The sequence below is a fragment of the Photinus pyralis genome, unplaced genomic scaffold, assembly GCF_008802855.1.
Source record: "Photinus pyralis isolate 1611_PpyrPB1 unplaced genomic scaffold, Ppyr1.3 Ppyr1.4_LG5, whole genome shotgun sequence".
Classification (NCBI taxonomy): Eukaryota; Metazoa; Arthropoda; class Insecta; order Coleoptera; family Lampyridae; genus Photinus; species Photinus pyralis.
The window spans coordinates 42057671-42079934 of NW_022170596.1; the positions used below are offsets into that span (position 1 = coordinate 42057671).

A 22264-nucleotide genomic window follows, 5' to 3' on the forward strand; every position below is an offset into this window, starting at 1 on the left:
TTATACCTACTTCATTTTAATGTTTATTAGAATATTATTTGGGATGGACTAATGCAAAATATTGATTCGTTGATTGAACTAATTAATAAAAAACTGAAAGAAAAATAAATCACTAGTTAAAAAAACAAAAACTTTATGGCCCATGGGGGGATCGAACCCACGACCTTCGCGTTATTAGCACGACGCTCTAACCAACTGAGCTAATGGGCCAGTTGACGTTTGAGATCAAAGGTAGTGTAGAATAATACATCCTATCGACTATTAATAGCTTTATAGAAAGTTTCGAGGTTGCAACTGCAACATAACAAAAACAATATTTTTTCGTGGATTTTTCTAACAAACTGAAAGAGAGTATTTATTCATTAATAACTGAATTTCAATGTGACTAAAATTATGTAAGCCGATTTGTTGTAACAAAATATGTTGAGGAGTATTAGATCATCGAAGGCGCCATGGTGCCTACGCAAACATCCCACTATTTACTACTTTACGCTAAATATCTCATGCATACAGTAGATATGTAACTTTTTTTCAGTAATAGTAATTTTGTTATTTAGATGTATTCATTTGCCCATGTTTGGGAATATCCAAATAGCTTGAACAATAAAATTAGTGACCAGACTTTTAAATTTAATTAAAATGTCCAAAAGATCATCAACACGTAAACAATAAATTTGAAAACACCATGACAGTGGTTAATGGATTACGGCGATAACATTTTTTTGCAACGTCAAACGGTCAAATTGTACATTGAGATATTTTTTGTTTATAAGTTGAAGTGCCATTGTTATTAATAGCTTTCTGTACATTAAACAAACAGCTTTGGTCGATTAAACTTGGCAATGAACTCTTGCCAATTTGTAATTTTATACCATTGATAAGGATAATTTTTTTGTCATTTGTAAAATTAATCAACAGGTCGAGGAATTTTTTGGCAAAATTCACACCGGAATTGATTAGGTACTGAACTATAGCAAAACTTTTAAGAATAAAACACTAATCTTTACATTATTTGGCGCCAATTTTTAAAGAATGCATTTTTAGGTAGGTACCTTACCTAACACCTTATATAATGGGGGGTATCTGAAGCAACCAATCCATGTGAGTTAATTTCTATAAACTTTCTTATATAAGTTATAATTTTTGCATTAAAACAAGATAAGTCCTCCATTACCACAAATTATTCGCATGACATAGTAGGAGTCGTAGATTGCTTTTTTAATTCAGTGTCAACATTTTCTTGTAGTTGTGGCATTTCCAAGCGTCAGTTTATTGTCAAAATTACTACTTAAAGTTTAATTCCAAGTTCTATATCTTTTATCTTTATAAAATGAAACAATTAAAAATAAATTTACAGAGGGTGTTTTCTTTGTAGCATGTAGGTAGGTCCAAAGTTATAAAACTTCATATTAAAATATCTTACTTTTTTTAAGTGGAATACGTTATATATATTTCTATCATCTTTTAGCTCCTCCTGTAGTAGTTTTCGAAATATTTTCGTTTTCCTGGTTTGTATATTTTCCGCGCATCGGATCCATCATTACATTTTTTTAATAGTACTATTACAAATTCTTCTAAAAACTAAGATCTGGTTAACTTATTATTATACGGGGATGCATAATAAAGGTTTGAAAATTTGTGAAAAAGTAGACGTAGGTAGATACACAAAACTGAAACGGTTTTTTTTTTTCAAAAATTTGGGTCCTTCACAAAATAATTGCCGTATTCAATGCAAGTTACGGATGCCTACGATTCTTGTTTATTTTCGCCCAATATGTATAACGGTTCAAAAATGTGTACAGGACGCTTAACAAATCATGTCAAAATGACATGACCCAATTCCATTTTAATAATGAATATTACATTAAATTGTTAGCAATTTTTGGATAACCTAAAAAAGTGACATAAGAAACCTACGTATCTGCATGATATCTATCTCACGCCAATGTGTGGATTTTGGTTAATGTTTGATACTTACCTATAGGACGTATGTCGGTTTTATTTTTTGAAACAATAGCATTTATCTCTTGATAGTTATGTTAAATGAAAGCAAAATGAAAGCCAAGTAATAATGTTACAATGGCTATATATATTTTCGTTTCGGTTGACTTAACTGTTAATTTTTTCCAAACGTACCGTAAAACTAAAAACAATACATGCCTGTTTTCACCTGCCTTTTGAAAGTATGTCTTATAGTGCGCAATTGTGATAGAAATGATAATGAATTATTATATTCAAAATTCTCGAATGTACAAATATTAAATAAACCCAGGCCATTCTATACAACACCAAAAAGATTGAAAGAACAAATCAAATATCTCCATCTAAGCCGATCGGTTGTAGAGGCTTAAAACAACATCCAACAAAAAGTCCACAGTCTTGGCGAAAGTTTGGAAGAAAATATTTTATCCCTTCAAATTACCCAAAGATCTCTCGCTTTCCCTTTCTGTAGATTTTCTCACACATGGAGGTTATCTTGAGGTAGATTTAGGAAGATAGATGATTTCGTGAAGGTCTGGTTTTTACAGTAATTTTGAAAACGATTGATTATGATCTACTGCCAAGTTACTGAAGCTATGGTATATCTGTTTCTACCTATTTCACATCGCGTTCTTTTTATTTCTGGATTTTGGCAGTTCTCATGTTTCATCATTACTTTTGGCAGTGAGGATTTCCAAATACTATAGATAGGCACAGAACTAAATACAAAATTAACTTAAAATTTAAATGGTTTTTACAACATTGTAACATTGCCACCGTTTCATACTCAGAAGTGGCAGATAAGATCTGATTGTTGACCCAAAAACCCATATTGTCAATTTTTAGTAACGTTGCATTACGAGTAAGGGCCAATGTACACAGAGCATTTTCGGTGCAACTCAAAAATTATCACGGTTTGTTACAACACAGGGGTTGAAAATCCTTATTCGTACTAACTAAGGTTTTCTTTCTGAAAATATGATTTGCCGACGACTGGCTCTAAAATAAATTGAAATGCAATTACTTTACGGCCTCCTGAAAAAACAAATATCAGACACACCTTATCTATACATATAAATAAAAATGTTTGTTTTTGTGTATGTGTCTTATGCCTGCCTAAACCGTTCATCTGATTGTGATGAAACTTTGGGGAATGATTGGATGTATGTCCTCGAAAGTTTTTGATTTAGTAAAATTGCGATACGTGATACAGAACTGCTGCTGAAACCGAGTTTAGGCCCCATCCGGGAGCGGGATATTGACCGATAGACGGTACGAACTTCGCCAAGTCTGCTAAGTACCTAATAAAAATTTAACTCATTTGTAGGACTATTCTCATTTAAAACTAATTTCAAAAGAAAGACCTTTTTGTTTGCTTTATATTCGTTAGGTAATAGAGTAATATAATCCGAGTATCTTGTTTTACCATCTACCTATAGCTCTGGAAGCTCGAATTTTAAATGTGCAGTGCAGAATAGGGCATTCGGTGGCAATCAATGTTAACGTTTACAAAATATACAAATTCAAAGACTGAACGATAAACACGATTTTCTTCTGGCAATATGGAAACTTGTATTATAATTACCGTGAATAAAAGTGTTTTACAAACCAAAGTACCTACCTATAATTATTTATATAAATAGTCTTAATTACTACTGTATGGCTGACTGTATCTCTTGTCTTGTCAGTTATGATTTATTGTACAAGATGCGTGCAAATGCGATTTTGTGTCAGAAGTCTATAATTTTTAATATTTTCTAACGCATAGGTACTTGACTTCAGGTTTGAGGTCAATATAACAAATTAAAAGGCACAATAAAGTGTAGAGGTGCACGTTTTGAGTTTAATAAGTAGTGTACAGTGAATCACTTTTGGAATGGTTTAAAATGTGGTTAAACATCAGAGAATGCCGACAGTATGGTCAGTTATTCGTCACAGAAAGATTTATATCAAGACCCCATCTAGAAAAAAATTAGCGCTGTTTATGTACGGATAAAAAATAAGGAACTTCTAAACTGCCAACATTAATTTATTGACGTAGAAATACACCAACATTTTTGAGTTTTTGTCTCGTGGATAAAGTCCTTGGCGTAAAACAAAATGCCCATTCGGAAAGAATCATTTTTCATATGGCAAATCAACTTGAATTAACTTGAATGAATGGAAAGTTGCATAATAGTAAATGACCCGACAATTGTAGTGTTTGGCGACAAATGGATTGATTCTGAATGAATTTAATTTAATTTTCTAGGTTACAGAAGTGTGCGGAGAGACATATTACATCTATTGAAAACGTAGGTCCGGTGATTAATTTATGAAATTATTTAGATTTTGATGCAAACTTAATTTACATAGGCTTCTATTACTACAACTGTCATTCTTGAGCGAAACACCAGAAGTATACGAGCTGTATATATTATAAATGAACGCAATTACTCTTTGCGTTTGTGCATTGTTGAAACTCCTGTTGTTCCACTCTATACATTGGAAACAGTTAAAAACTAAAAGCAAATTCTATGGGTCTTTAGAGAACGAGCTGAAGACGAGCGCCAGGAACCACGAGCATTTAAAATATTCATTCAATTCGAAAGACAGACTGTATCTTTTCCACAACTGCAAAATGTAATCGAATAAGAACAAGTAAATTATCCGATCATGTTTTACGAAAGTCGTGTTTGTTCGTTTCATATCCATAAAAGCTTTCCTACTTTGATTTATGAGTTAAAAGATTGATTATCTTGTATATTAATAGCTTATTGTGGTGTTTGCAGATGAGGCACCTTTTTTAAAATTCTGATTAACTTAATTTTATTGCAGGTTAAATTATAAAGTTCGTGGAAATAATTAATTCCAAGGCTAACTGTGTTTGTCAAGAACGTTAAGGATTACTCCATCAAATCACTAGTAATCAAATGCCCATAAACAGGTCAGTATTGTAGAACAGGGATCAGTATAGTATATTGGAAATAGTTTTGCATAAGTTGCAGTGACCCTTTGAGTTAAAATAATTGCAACTGCATGTCATTGCCGGTTTTACCGGAAGTCGACCCACATTTCGTTATTTTTAATGGGGCGCCCAATATTTGTCATTGTATGCTTCTTAACAAAATAAATTGCATTTGCAATGCAAATAAATCAGACCTATGCTTTTAAGACTTGCGCAATTAATAATCATATTATGCTTTACTTAATGTATCAATTATTTAAAAAATGTATACAGAGTGCTCAGAAAAATGTCACGGTGTGTTATAGTACAGGGGGCAGGGGCTACAGGCCTTGCTCGTATTATTTAAAATAGATTTCTTACTACCATAACAATTTTTTCTAGCACATATTATTTGACCGGCGGCCACTGCTATATCCCAAAGAAATTCTAATTACGGAAAAAAATTTTACTTTACCTTATTACAGCGTTTTCTAAAATCTATGGTTTCCCTACGGTACAAAACGGTACAGATTTAATTAATTTCATTCAAAATTATTACCGAGAAATTGGAAGAAAACATGAAACTAAAACATTTGGAGAAAATAAAAAAGAAATAATAGTGAACCAAATCAAAATTCAAGAAATGAAAGAAGTTAATCTCTAAAGAAAAAGAAAATTTAAATAATTTAATTCAAGATTTAAAACAAGTTAAAGAAGAAATTCATATAGATGAAGAAAAAGAATGAATCAAGTGTCAACTAGGCATTTTAAAAAAGTTGGAGGTGGTAGGAGAGTTATAACAATTTAAAATTTGTAAAAAACAAGAAAAAATCTCTATAGCCAGTTTAGAGCAAGAAAGCGGAAAGCTTTTATTGTTCTTCGTTTAAAACACAGAAGGGGGTACTGTAATGGGAGATTTTTTATTTGAATTCTTTTTGCAGTTTTGCCTGTCAAATTACGCTGAAATAGAAAATGTTGGCAAGTCAAGGTCCTGAAAACATTTTCCCAAACAAATATCATCGTAATTCCAGGTTTTTATTTTGGCGATTGTAATAAAAGTGAACGTTCGTCATCTTTCCACACTTATCATTAGGTTTACTGTTAGTTATCGCCTCATTGTCTGACTATGGTTCTGAATTACACGCTGTAAAGTAGGCGTTTTTGTATTTTGTATTTTCAATGAATTTTGCAAGTCAAAGAACCTGTTGAATTTAGTGTCAGTGCCTAGTACATTTTCTTGGAATCAAAAACGCATTCCGTAATTTTTCTATAAATGGTTTATTGACTACCTATTTTGTCATGTTAATAACAAATGAAAATTTGCTTAGGGTGTAAATGTACTTGTATTAGCCCAAATCAAATTTTATTATCCAGGTTGTGACAGGTATAAATATTAGTAAATGAACTTTCAATGCAAAAGAGAGATGCATTCTTATTGACATTTTTTGATTTTTGTTTAATATACACTTATAAGACTAAAGTGGAAAGGACGTAGACAATGTTGTAGCTAGTTTTCAGATGATGAAAGGAAAATCTCTCACGTAAGCAAAAAAATCATAAAGGAGGTAGAAATTTGGTAAAAGGAATAAAGCTACACGTCGGCATTTGAATAATTTTTTTGTAATAGTTTTTTTAATGAAATTTCCACCTTCATTAAAAACAAATGAAATTTTCTGCTTTATTTGCAAAGCCTGCACTCACCACTCCATTTTATAAAGTTTACACATTCAAAAAATATTGGTAATGATACGTTTACATACGTCACTTACGTAAAGGATTTTACTGGTGCAGCACAGGTGTAAGTTAAGTGCCTTACTAAATGTCATTGTTTAAATACTATTTAAAAGATAATGTACAGCTTTCTCAAATATGGTGGTTTAATTTAAAATATGCACAACTAATTTGATCTTTTTTCTATCTTTCTAATTACTGAGATACCAGTGTTGGGTATCGAAATATGGCCACACTATGTAGATTCATATGTCTGTATTTGGTATGTGCAAGTTAAACAGTTACTTTTTAATTCAATTTAACACGCTCCAGAAATCGGATTAGACGCTCGGTATAAAAAATTTACTCTTGCTTTGTAACATCTTATTTTACACCATCAATATGTCAGTCAGAGGTTTATACAGTTATAATTTAAAACAGCATCATTGTGAATTCAGAAGTCAGTTTCGATTAGTTAACTTGAAGTTGCGTTCTATGCCTGTTTACAGTCTTGCTCAATTAATTTTTCTACCCTTGTTTGTTTTTCATTGAGACACATTAAGCGACTATCAGTCAACAATTTAGATTTGCAATAAAATTGTAAATTATGTTTCTTTATAATTTTCATGTGAACCATGATTGAATTGCAATGAAAACCAAGGTGTTGTAACTAAAATTTGCATCCCTTAAAAAATATTTTCGGGGAATTAGCAAGAAATATTCGAATGTCAAATTTGCATCTAAGGGGATCAAATTTCATATTATTTTCAAGCCTCATATTACTTCCCCTTTCAGTATAAAATGTTTCTCAAGCATCAAACTTTGCTTAGGACACCTTCTTATCTATAATGGAAAATCATAGTTAAAAAACATAGCAAAGCATCACACATGAAGATACTTTTGAGCTTCCAGCAGTAATCGTTTTTTTGGTTCCTAAGATACTTTCTTATAAACGATAATTCAAAAGGCTTAAGATCCCCGTAGTGAGTATCACGTACATATTTTATAATGTAAAGACTAAAAAATAAATAATTCAAGGTGCACATTATATGATCATTGATCACAGATTAAAACTACACGCAGTTCCTTGGTATTTCAGACATTGCAAGTAGTTAATATTTCGTCGCTATCGGCACGCCCGTTCACGTTAACTAGGTTAAGAACAATAAAATATGAACATTGATACAATCGTGATTCAGACTACTTAGATAATGCATACTTCTCAGATTAATTTAATCAAATTAAGAGAAGTTAGTTAACTCAAATGTGAAGTTTAATGGAACCGTACAACAGTTATTTTTTTGTCGTGACCTACCCAACATTGCTCTACTTTGTCACCAACTTAACTTATTCTGTGGTGTACTAATTTTGAACTATGTAGCTGTTTTGAAAGAGGTGTTTTGTAAGACTGCTATCTGGGTGGGCGTATATTATCAGAGATTATTTTTTCAGTCTGCTATGTTATTGTTATTACATCTTAGGAATGATTGACGTGCAAGGTTTGGTAATTATAGTACATCACCAAACTTTATTTGCATGATAATATTCTCCTCTTGGGACTCATTTGAAAGGGCTTGGTCCAAGAATTCCGTGCAATGGTTTTGTGCATGTGCAGTGTCAAAAAAATAGATTAACGCATGTGCAATACTAACTTTTTTATTTATGAAGATATTTAAATGAAACTTTATACAATTTGAAAACTTACCACCCCCCATATCGTTGTAAATAAACGAGATATTTAAAAAAATCAAAATCTGTTTCGGTAATTCGGAGGGAGAATCACAATGACATAGTTGGCGACGCACCCCCTCCAACCCCCTGCGCCCCAGCCACCCCAACTTTTAAATCTTAAATAGTGACCCCCCATGTGTGATACGTCGTTGGAAAGCTCTGAAAAAATGCTTTCCAACCATACCAAATAGCATTACATTTAGGTTAGTAATTATCGTGCAAATCAAAAAATAAACATGGAAAATCGTATTTAACTTCAACTTCCAAAGCCGACTTGACAGCAACTCATTTTTGATCGCCAGTTATAATCTATTCTCAAACTCTTGTCGAACCTTTTCAAATGTTGGTTTTGCAATATTTCGACATTCTTGAATTATTCTCTGTCTTAGTTCGTCTATGTTCGCCGGTTGCGTTTTAAATACGACAGATTTCAAATGTATCATATTAGTTTATTTTTTGATTTGCACGATAATTACTAACCTAAATGTAATGCTATTTGGTATGGTTGGAAAGCATTTTTTCAGAGCTTTCCAACGACGTATCACACATGGGGGGTCACTATTTAAGATTTAAAAGTTGGGGTGGCTGGGGCGCAGGGGGTTGGAGGGGGTGCGTCGCCAACTATGTCATTGTGATTCCCCCTCCAAATTACCGAAACGGATTTTGATTTTTTTAAATATCTCGTTTATTTACTAAGATATGGGGGGTGGTAAGTTTTCAAATTGTCACCCTGTATGTAAACAAATCACTACTAATATAATTGCATGCGCAATGCCAACTTTCTTATTTGTGAAATCATTTAAATGAAATTTTATACATAGCCACTTGGAAGAAAGACAAATCTAACACCAGTTGCAAAATTTGGTTTTGCGCATGCGCAATGGCAACTTTCTTATTTATGAAACCAGTTGAATGAAATATCAAATGTAGGCACTTTGAATGAAACTAAAACTAATACCGGTTCCAAAATCACTGTTTACGCATGCTGCATGTTTTATTTATGAAGATATTCAATGAAATTTCTAATGTAGACAATGCGCTATGCTATTTACGAATGCATTTAAAAAAGTTTCATATGTAGATACTTCGAATAAAAGTAAAACTAATGCCCATTTCAAAATTTGTATACGCTCCACTATTTTTCATTAAACTGTATAGACTTCGACGATAGGCGGCTCATTTGAAAGAGAATGGGGTAAGGATCTCGTGCCTACCGGTAGTTTTTCCTGGTCCTAGCATTAACATTATTAGGAGGAAAATACGCTCTCGTTATTTATGTTTGCATAATGACTTTTTAAACTTGTTTTAATTTCGGTCATTAGCAATTGAAATATGTATTGCATCCATAGCTGCTAGAGCAGCCTTTACAGAGCGTGTTCAAAGAATGTTTCTAATTAATACTTTTTCAAGATTTTGGGACTATAGTTGAAGTGGACAATTTACTACTAGATATAAACATTGTTTATAAAATATTTAAACAATGATATAGGTACGGTAAAACCAACACTCTTACGATCCTCTTTTCTCAGAAAAAAATTTCATGTAAGTTGGCCGTTAAAAGGTTACCTATTTAGATTTCCCGTATTGTCAATTTTTCATCATCAACCCTTCTGCGTTTTGAAATACGTTTTCAGAAGTTATTTTGTAGTAAATCAACTCAACAAATTTGAAAAGATCTAGGCCGACAGGGGAACCATAGACACTACGTCACGCCATTCATTGGAATAAGAGAAACAAGTGTGGGAAGCATATCGGATATTACTCTAAGATTCAAATCATTTCCATACAGAAAAATTAGTAGTTGAAGCTCCGGCAAAGCACTTATAGATAAATCTACGGTCCTAGATGTAGAGAAATGTTTTAAACCTACACAGTACAAATTTGCCAAAAAATAGTTGCAATAAAATTCCTAAAACACAAAATTCTTAACTGAAAACGAAAGCAGGATGGTTGCTACCATTGACATTATGTCAGTATTTAAATTTAAATTCAGTTTTAGTGAAAAGGGGACCAACACGTAGTGAGAGAAAGTATTAATCAAAACAGGCTTCCGCAGAAAACAAGGGAGCTATAATCTTTAAGTGAATACCTATCGAAAACCAGTATGTAACGAAATATTAAGGAATCGTCGAAAAACAAAAGTTACCTTTTGAACTACAGGTCGGAACGGCCTCATTGAGATCAAGAAGGACGCTTTCTGCCAATCTGTATAACAGAAAACAACACAAACAAACAAAGAGGGGTAGTAAATATCCTGGCCCATGCTAACATGTGACACTGATCAGCTACTCGTATACTAAACCGATCAGACCAATTCGCAAAGCCACACTTCGCATTGATAGGAAATTTCAACTTTATTTTTATGGCTACTAAGATAACTAGAGATTTTATAGGTACTTTAAAGGACGATGCCCATTCAAATTTATATAAGTATACAAAATTAAATAGCGATTGACCATCAGTCCTCCAGCTGTGCTCAGCACGGACTGAGTATAGAATCCCTGCTTACGCCGTGATAATTTTTTTCACTATTGGGATTGTTGAGCATGATGGGTCCATGGAAATGATGGTTGGCTCTTGGCCCTATTTCTATTTTCAGGATCCATCCAGTGGAAGGTTTAACTTGAAAATGCACCGCGTACGATAGACGTATTTAACTCGTATTTATCTCTCGCTCTTATTTTTATTAAATGATCCGCTTCATTTACATCATCCCGAATATATACACGTAATGCACTATTAATATTAAGTTACTCTATTTACATCTAAAAAGGAATTGCATCTCTAAAACCGCGCTTGTTACTTTATATTTCTAATTCTCTTTTACCTTCCTTAAGGTTAAATAAAAAAAACAAATTCGCTTATGAATAAATGAAATAATTGATTTCCATACAGTTGCGTATCTATATTTAGATTAATGCATTTTACTACGCTATAAAATTTTCTGTAAGTACGGAGGCTCGTCACATGCGGCTTAATATGAATAACACTATATAATAAATAAATTAAAAATAAAATTTTCAATTAGACGCAATTTTTTAAAAAGAATCTCACGACTATTAAAAAAAGATCGCACATAAGCAAACCAATCCCAGTCTGAATTAGATATTAGTCATTCGGATTTCGGCCTATATTAAAATTTGCAATTTTACAGTATACATACCTAAAAAGGATAACATTTCTTTAATTGACGATTACGTAGGTGGCAATTAATTTAATGGTCGTATTAAAGAAAATTGTAATGATTTGTCAAGTATTAGTACTTTAATGTCCATAAAGATAGGTAGGTGGGTGCTTAGTCTAGCCGCTATAAAAAATTAGCACACCTACAAGACGTAGGTACATACATATTATTAAACGTACGAAAGTCATCTTGTCTCTTAACCTTGTACCTTTTAATTTGCGGGTTTAAGTGATATCATTTACTTGCTTAACATAAGTGATTTATGATTTTATTCAAAAGTACACTTTCTACGTTCCGGTTTATAAACCTATAGTCCTGCATTCAATAACTCACCAGCGACCAGATATTTATAATTGGACTTTACGTTTTCTTTACTGGACCGTAATTATGGCGAGAAATTCAGCAACATCAAAGTTATGAGCCTGATCCAATATTTACTGGAACTACATACACATTAATATATTTTTAGTAGTATTGCTCATCGCGTGTTGTTAAATATAAATTTGTTTGAGTATTGCCACTAGTAAGTTTTCAATTTTTCTTTGAAAATTGTAAAGCAATATATAAAGCAACTTTTTCGATAAATAGGGCAGAACTTCTTTTAGATTTCGTAAAAGATAAATCTTAACATCTTGGAAGTAGTCTTAAGTTTATCGAAGCACATATACTACGAATGAGAATGGCCTGTATATAATTAAGTGAAAAGTCATATGTTAATCAGTGGGTAATTACAACAAGGGAGTGTGGTTGTTTTCTAATTGTTATATAATTACAAAGAAAAATATGTACATCTAATTCTGTTAGGCACGAAAAGAAAAATATGACATGAAACAAATTCGCGTAAGCAAATGGGCACGCTCTTCACCTGTCGCAAAACCAACAGTTTCGTTTTCACGTTATTGTGTCCAGTATTTAAGGAAACACCACTTCCACCATCAAATAAACTTATTTTCCAAGAATTTGAAATAAATCGCATATCACAACGACACAACCGAACGCGCGAAAACGTTCCCACTTCTCCAGATTAAACGTGCAATTCTTCGTGAAATCTACATTTCCTTGTTAGCACCAGAACCCGTGCGTTAATTAATTTCCCCCTGATAAAATAAAACTCCTTATCTGCTCTATTTAACTGTTGTTCATGAGTATTCAAAAGAACGGGGGGAATATATCTCAATACGGTGTATCCCTAAATAGTTCCGTTAATCTAACGTAGACCCAAACACTATATTTAAAAATTAAATTCAAATAATTTTAAAGGGACTAAGTAATCCGGAGATCTTTAAGAATCTGAAAGATCTGATCTGGCGAAATCAAAAAATTTGAACAAACTGGAAAATTGAAAAAAATTGAAAAATTGCAAAAATTAAGGATGGCTAGGGAAAATCAAACGAATTTAGAACAATTCAACGAAGAAAATTCCAAAGAGATGCCTATTGTGAAGGATCTTTAGTATATCTTTGGTAATAAGAATCTGAAAAAATATAAAGAAGGTAACAATTCTGAATACTTTCAAGAGTCAGGAAGATTTAAGGGATCCGAAAAGTGAGAAAAAACGAAAGAATTGCACTTGTTTAAAAAAATCTAAAGTAAGAAATGGGAAGAATTCGTTGAGAAGTAATAATCCTGAAAAAACTGAAAGATATAAAGAACAACCTTAAGAATTTCAAGGGTTTGAAGAATCGAAAGAATTGAAAGAAAGATGAAAAATCTGTATCTGAAGTGGAAAAATCGCGGTATAATTGAAGGCGATTGGAAAAGAGGTCTAGTGAAGCAGGAAAATCGGAAGAATTCGAAGAAGGTCCGTGACATCTTGAAGGACCTCAAGAATCGGCATCATTGAAGAATTTGAAGATAAGGGTATGAATAATTTTAAAATTCTCAAGATTTCGAAGAATACGAATAATCCGAAGCATCTTAAGAAGGTGAAACATTTGGTGGATCAGAGGAATCAGAAGAACCCACAGGAGGTCAGCATAATGAAGAATAAAAATGGAAAACTGGATAAAGATTAAAGAATGCGACGACGCTGATGAATCTGAAGCTGAACCGACGAAATGAAAGATTTTGAATAATGCGAACAATCTGAAGTATGATGAATCTGAAGAAAGAGGACAATCCAACGGATCTGGACGTATCGAAATCTGAGGATTCTAAAGAAACGACAGAATCCGACCAACCTGATGACATCGGAGGAAAAACTATTCAAAGAGGAGGTAACTTGGAAGTCCCAAACTATCCGAAGTAATAGCAGTGTTAGAAAAACCACAGCAGGCAAAGAATCGGAAAAAATTTAAGTACTCGAAGAAATGGGACAAATTAAATTATTAGAACAATCACAAGGACGGATATCGATGTTTATTATTAAATTCTGAGGAATTCCAAGAATTTGAGAAAACTGGAAAATTGAAATTGAAATTGAGAACAATCAAAATAAAGTAGATTTTTCAAAAAAAATGAAAATAGTGAAGAACCAGAAGAACAAGTAAAATCCAAACAGGTATTTTCAAGGATCTTAAGCATCTCTAGTAAAAAAACGTGTCTGAAAAATCAAAAGAAGCTGAATAATTTCAAAAGTCGGAAGGAATTGACGGATCCGAAGAGTCGGAAGAATTCGAAGAAACGTAAAAATCTGAAGAATCTGTAAATTTGAATTCGAATACGAATAATCCGAAGAATTTTAAGAATCTGAAAGATGTTATGGTGGATCAGAAAAATCAGAAGAATCCACAGGATCTCAAGAAAATGAATGGAAGAATGGGTAAAACGAAAAGAATGCGACGACGTTGACAAATCTGAACGTGAGAAAACGGAACCAAATGAATGATTTATGCGAACAATCTGCGGTGTGATGAAATCTGAACAAAGTGGAGAATCCAACGAATATCGAAATCTGATGACACCGAAGGAACAAAGATTCAAAGAGGTAATCTTGAAAATCCGAATCATACGAATTTAAATTGTTTGAACAATCCGAAGAATTGAAATCGATTTCCTTCTTGGTTCATAAAGAATCTGTATACTAATTTTGGAACCACGGCAGCATCTATAAAGGGTTTAGGTGTTGGCAAGCGAACAGCGGCGTTATGCAAAAGTATACAGAACGTGAAGATACTGAACAAGTTCAGCCAACTTAAAGTTGAGGAAGAAGTGCTTTTAGACAGGGAGATAACGACAGCTTTTGTACGTCTGTCACCGAAATTTTTTCTTTACATAGGTTAGAACTATCGTATAAACGTATATCATACGTCCGTTGAGCAAGCCAATCTATTTTTAAGTAATTTTTTGAACAACAAACAAAAGTTTATTAATACATTTCATATTTTTCATATTGACAGACTTTGCAAATCTAACTTTTTTAGCAATTTTTGGAACATTACATATAATATATGCCACCATACGAATAGACAACGAAAAACGTCTGCCAGTATGCTAGCGCCCTATTATTTTTTCTTTCGAATGTTATTTTAAAATGGTATCACATTTTTGTTTGTTTGTTGTGTAGTCAAAATTTGAAAAATTACAAAAGAATAGAATGGATCGCTGAACAGGCGTATGGTATGTGTACGTTTACACGCTAGTTCTAACCATTGAATAAAACATTATTCAATGTTCTAACCTATGTCAAGAGAAAAAATCATCGCCCGAAATCTGTCGTTATCTTTCGGTGTTTTAAATTAAAATTCAATTTGCCTCTTTCCCACTCTAGGACGTAAACCGCAATGGAAATTTGCATCCCCTAGCCTAGGTAATATATTTGTGGGCGTCCATGGTTGCATATAATAGAGAGGATATCCCATCGAAACACTGCCATACACAAAAATACTAATAATAATAGATCCACACGTTAAAAATTGAAGGAAGTATTTTATTCTAATGAAATTAGTCATTTAGAAAACTGTATTCAAATCTAACGCACGCATCATTCTCCTATAACTGTCATCAAACCAGAGTTTATTTAAAATATTAATAGGGCATAGGACCTCTTCAAATGTTGGGACCACTATAGGCTATAGCCTATTATGCCTTTACTGATAGTCTGCCAGCGATATTTTTAAGGTTTTGCATTACAGTTGAGCAGGTGTGCGATTCTACTTGAGACAGATTAGCCTATTTGTAAATGTTTACAACCGAAGATGCATGCATATGCAAGTGTCTTGTTAAAAACGTTTAGGTGACACACTAGTATAAAATTTATTGATATGCAAGCTCTCCTATTGGCTTCCAATCAAATAGAGCTTATTCAATCCTGATAGTCACGCATCGTGTGCTTCCCTTAGACCAACGCTTTACACACATGGTAGTAAACTTTTGTTTTTTAATTTTGTTATAAACAAAATAAAAACCTGGGCCAGCGGTTTTGTTCGATAAGTTCAGGTTTAATTATTTAGTGAATCATAAATTACTACCGAGGCAACTTTCTTAATCAAGAAATGGTACAATCAAAGCATTAATTCATAAATAGTTTCTAAAATTATCCTTAAGGTTACGTCTTTCTGGAAGCGAAAATGCAAAAGCCATTAATTTTAAAATTAATCTGGTTTGTTTAACACGCAGCTGTTGGTTTTAATTTTCATGAATAGCACTCGAAAACTTTACATTTAGTCTACGATATGTGCTTAAAGTGTACCAAAACAATTAATTTCATTTCTTGGAGGGTGCAACCAAATTAAGCCAAATGAATGAAAATGCACCCTGTTGTTAGTGGTGTGTTTAATCATTTCTCTTATAATGTCCACTTCGTTAACTAATAACTATATAAGATCTATTTGCGCTTAGTTGTTTAGGTAACGCAATCAAACATCTGCATTGCAATTTTATTACCTTAAGTATAATTAACCTTGAATTTAAATTTGTCACATTTGAAAGGAGGGCGTAGTGGGCACGTGCGAAGACAAGTAAAAATTATACAAGTAGGTAATCGTTTCTTAAGAATTTATTTTTTTAACATGTTGTCTTGTTTCACTCTTTCTTTTTGCAAAAAAAGTGTTGGGAAATTATTGATTGCGAATTTTATTTGGAACTTCACACTGCAGTAACCAACCTCTGAATCACCCCACTTTCAGATTTCCTTAAATAAAAAGGGGCCCTCTTCGAAACTCTTCGCCGAAAGGCTGTAGCGACAGAATTAAGGTCACTAAAACCATTGTTCTTGATTAATGACGTAATACGTCTCTAATAAATGTTAGTAATCGGAAGAGTATTTCATTAAAATTACGAGCAGATATAAGATTTAATCGTTTCAAGGAAAAAAACAGCGTTACGTCGTTTATCAGATCACATACTGTTTTGACATACATCATAGGTGTTCAACCGGTATTGAGTAGGTATATCATTGCAAAGATCATACTTAATTGCAAACCTTTCTCCATTGCAAAAAGATTTTCTTTTGCCGCTTACGAACGGATTTAACAGGATCAGCAATAAATGTTTCATTTTTCAGTCTGGTTTAGCATTCCTCTAAGGTAGTCCTTTTGAACATGAAAAAGCTTCCGTGCCTAAAGGATTGCGGTTAAATATATACTACTAACAGAAGGTGAAAGCTCAGGGATCAGGGCTCGCTGTTGGTTACGATCTTTCAAGTTTCACCTCTTTTGGCTGAAGCTTTTTCTAAATAAATTACATTCATTTTTCCAGAAAGACATTAAGTTCACAATGAAAATTGAACAAAATCAAAGTATTAACCAAAAATTACGAGAAAAATTCCACATTTATAAATTACAGTTTATAGAAAACCCACCAAAACCCATCCATTGAGGAATTCTTCTAGCCCTAGCCGTTTTTTTATAATAAAGTCGTGTTTTGGGGGGATTTTTCCAGTCACGATTGAAAATTTACTAGTACCTTTCTCTGCACGCTTTCTTCTTGCATTTAGACGATGTTTGCAAGAACATAACCAAGAAGTTGGTAATTGATTTAATAGCAAAGCAATGGCCCGCTTAAAAAGATCCATACACAAAACACCTTAAACCTAGCTCTTATTAAAATTTTCCCATGATACATCTGACCCCGGCACAACGAAAAATTCCAATCTCGACATCAAATTCCAAAATACAGAACTCGAAGCAATCGCTACTAAAGTATACTTACCGTACGAAATCACAGTATGTAACATATACCTCCCCCCAAATTATAACCTCACACTTGAAGAACTTGAGGAGTTATTCCAACAACTACCGACACCATTCGTTATTGTAGGGGATTTTAATGCACACAGCCCCCTTTGGGGATGTATCAAAACCAACAACAAGGGTAAAATAATAGAAAAATATTTAAATGAAAACAATGTCACACTTCTTAATACAGGGGAAACCACTCACATCAGTCCCCAAACAAACAGTTCTTCCGCAATAGACTTAGCTATATGTAGCCCTAGATTATATCATAAGGTAGCATGGATAGTACTCCCAACTACATATGACAGCGATCATCATCCAGCAAGCGTAATCATAAATGGAAAACCCACAATCGACGAACTTCCTATCAAGAAATGGAAGCTGAAAGATGCTGACTGGAACTTATATCAAACAACTCTAACAAATTCACCATTTATTTTCTCAGAAACCAATGATGTCGATGCCAACGTAACCGAATTTAATAAAAAAATAACTGATGCTGCTGAAATAGCTATCCCCATTTCCAACAAGACTTGCGGAAAATATAAAGTCCCTTGGTGGGATCAGCAGTGTAAACAAGTTATACGAGACAAAAATAAAGCTTTCAGTAACTATAAAAGAAATAAAACGATAGATAACCTAAACATGAAAAAATGAGAGCGCTGGCAAGAAGAACCATTAAAATGAAAAAAAAACAGCTCATGGCAAAATTATATAAAATCAATAAACTCAAACACTACAACAAAAGAAATGTGGTCCAAAGTACGAAGAATGAATGGTAACGACCAAACATTTAATATAGCCGGCATAAAAACGAATAATCTAACCTACACTACTAAAGAAAAAATCGTCAACGTGCTAGTCGAAAAATTTAAGGAAAACTCCAGCTACAACAACTACAGCAACATGTTCCAGATACACAAGAACAGAATAGAGGAAGTAGCACTAGAAATCCCCGAAAATAACTCAGAGAGCTACAATATAGACATCCATATAAACGAGCTTGACTATGCAATCTCCCAATGCAAAGACAGCAGCCCAGGTATTGATAACATCCACTATAGTATGATAAGTAACAGCACCAGAACAACTAAACAAGAACTAACTAAATTGTTTAACCATATCTGGAAAACGAATACATTCCCTAGTCTGTGGAGGAAATCAATAATCATCCCAATATCAAAACCTAACAAGCCTAAAGATGAACCAGATAGCTACAGGCCTATAGCACTAACATCCGTAGTCTGCAAACTACTAGAAAAGATAGTGAACAATCGACTTACGACACAATTAGAAGAATTACACTTAATAAATGACGACCAAAATAGATTTAGGAAAAACAGGTCTACCTTAGACTGCATTAGCAAACTTGAAGTAGCAGTTAAACATGCTCTGATAAAAAAAGAAAATATGACAGCCGTGCTATTCGACATCAAGAAAGCATATGATACCATCTGGCGGCGTACAATAATAGAGACTCTTCTAAAATGGGGATTTAGGGGAAGAATGGTACAATATATTAGAAATTTCCTCGAAGAACGAAACATCATCGTGCGTCTCGCAAATACGACATCTCGAGAACTGATCCAAGAAAACGGAATTCCTCAGGGCTCCGTTATTAGCGTGACTCTTTTTCTAATCGCAATCAACGACATAATTGGCAAAATCCCGAACAATGTACAAGCATCTCTCTACGCGGACGACCTCATAATCTACACCTCTAACAGAAATCTTGAAGACACTCAAAGGTACCTACAAAAAGCTATTAACCGCTTAGAAAAATGGTCTGACCGTACTAGATTACAATTCTCGACCAATAAAACTCACTGCATAACTTTCTCTAGAAGACGCAACATTGGAAATCCCTCACTTAAACTCAATAACATCGTACTCCAACACACAAATCAAATCAAATATTTGGGAGTTGTACTTGACAACAAGATGACTTGGATCCCTCATATTAAAAAAACCATAGAAGACGCCAGGAAAGCGTTAAACATAATCAAAGTTATATCAAATCAAAATTGGGGAACAAATACAAATACAATAATAAAAATATTAAACGCTTTAATTAGGTCGAAAATAGAATATTGCCTATGCATCTACGGAGGAACCAACAGCAGCATTCTGAAATCCTTATATGCTATTTATCATCATGGACTCCGCTTAGCTACAGGAGCACATCGCACAACACCAGTAGATAGCCTCTATGCAATAACGGGTGAACTACCCCTAAAAGCAAGGCTCTCTAAACAACTACTCTGCTACACGGTACAAGTCATGGGTAGACCAAACCATCCGAACCAAAAAGTCACTTTACAACCGGAATTTCAAAATCTGTTCGCTAGGTCAAAAAGAATAGTACCCCCGTTTAATGTAAGAGGCCAAAAGCTATTAAGATCCCTTGAAATACAAGTTAAACTACCGAATACTCCCCAAATCAAGCAACCCTGGGCAACTCCTCTTATAAAGCCGAACTTTGAACTAACCAACCACCCAAAAAATTCTACAAATCCAGCAATCTATAAAAACCTCTTCTTAGAAATCCTTAATAGACATAATGACAGACAAATAATATATACGGATGGTTCAAAAATTAAAAATCTTGTTGGATGCGCGTTTATACACGAAGACAATTCCTACCAATACAAATTACCAGATGCGCCAAGTGTGTACAGTGCCGAACTATATTCCATCAAGGAAGCACTCGGATATATATCGAGAAACGTGTACGATAAATTTTTAATAGTAACGGACTCGCTCAGCGCATTACAGGGATTAAACAACATGTACCCACAACATGAATATATATAATATATATAATATATGAAATACACACCACCTGGAAAACACTCAAATCACAAAGCAAAGAAACCGACTTTCTATGGATTCCATCACATATCAACATCGAAGGCAACGACAGAGCAGACCAACAAGCAAAAGAGGCCACATACAGGAAAGATCCAAGCACGACATACACCACAAGGACCGACGCCAAACATATAATTAAAAACCGTATCACCAAAGCATGGAACTTGGAATGGGAAGATACAGCGAACACAAAAAATTACTACAAACCGAAACACACACCCCCAGAATCCCAAAGCAATATCACTAGAAGAGAAGAGACAATATTAACAAGACTGAAAACAGGACATACAAGACTTACCCACGACTACCTGCTTAAAAAGGAAGAAGAACCAACTTGCCAACAATGCAATATCAAACTAACTGTGAGACACATCCTCTGTGACTGTCCTAGGACCACGAAGCAGCGCAACAACTTTAACATCGGCAACCACTTAGAAACCGCTTTCTGAAAGCCAAAGAACGTAATAAGTTTCCTAAAAGACATTCAACTAATCGATGCCATGTAAATGTAAATCTTATCTGCTGTATAAACAAAAATGCCACAAGACCTTGTAGTTCAGGCATTATTCCTTTAAATAAAATTCCAAATTTGACGGATCAAAAAATTAATCACAATTATGCATGAGACCTCTATCTGGATCGTTAAAAGGGTTTGAATAAACACCCGATTTACATGAATTCACACAAACAAAATTTATTTTCACACACAAATTAAATTTATCATAAAATTAATCAAAGTGAACTATAACAAGGTGTAACAGGATAATGGCCACCCTATATATAACTTTTAGGCGCTTATCATATTCAATAAATATCTATGTGCGTTTATCAATACGAATAAATGCGGACGATGACATTGACGCTCGAGCTATTAAAGCGTATAAATGTATGCAAGGCTAAATTCTTGAGTTTTATAATTTTCTAAGATTATTTGCCGTTTTGGGATTTGTTTAATTGGAAAATCAACGAGTTCGATACCCGTTGGTCATTTTATTTACCTAATACAATTAATAGAAGCCGTTATTACCAACTCATTTGAGTAATTTATAAGTGCATAATCTGCACAAAATTAAATATCAGGAAGTCCACATATGGACGTGAGTATGCTTACTCATTTAATAATCAATGCGCAATTACTGTAATTTTAGTTCTTGAGTCACGGAGTCGAACCATAAGAAATCCACCCCTTGCGGAGTAACGAACATAGTTCTAAAGGGAGCCCTCGTCAGAAAGATAAGTCTTTCACCTCGTCTTTCACCTACCATTCACTTATCACTTACACGCATCATCTCATATTGTTAATTGTCAAAATTGTTATCACTAACTACATTATTGTGTACCGATCAGTGTTTAAAATTTGCAAGATTATACTCAATTCATTGAGGTGGCCAGTGGAAGGCGCTTTCCATTGTCCCTGCTCAATTTCTGACATCACAGAATTGTTTTATTATTGCTACTGTCCACTGTGAATACCTTGCCTCGAGATTGCCATCCTCTGGCCTCCATTCCAACAACGAACCCCAATCCTTCCAATTAGTTGTACCACGTTTGCATTTGTTACACGAGGCTACAAAAAAAGTATTGCACCGCCGCGTGGTTACAAAGGTCCGTTTACACACCCCGCATAAGTGTTCCATTGCAATTCATCAAAATAATGGAATTTTAAAACTACTTAGAGTTTTCTGTCACAATCCCAAAAACCGGGAAAAAAACACTAAATGCGAATTAGACTGGCTGGCCAAACAC

The 22264-nt window shown here is 33.8% G+C and overlaps 1 protein-coding gene and 1 non-coding gene across 2 annotated transcripts in view; one reads left to right on the forward strand and one right to left on the reverse strand.

Annotated features, from left to right (window-relative positions):
• The window catches only part of LOC116171348, a 91249-nt gene that overhangs the window by 3590 nt on the left and 65395 nt on the right, over positions 1-22264 (forward strand). The gene's annotated exons all lie outside the window — the stretch shown is intronic.
• On the reverse strand, positions 137-210 carry Trnai-aau. Its single transcript has one exon. It is a non-coding gene; the product is annotated as a tRNA-Ile (tRNA).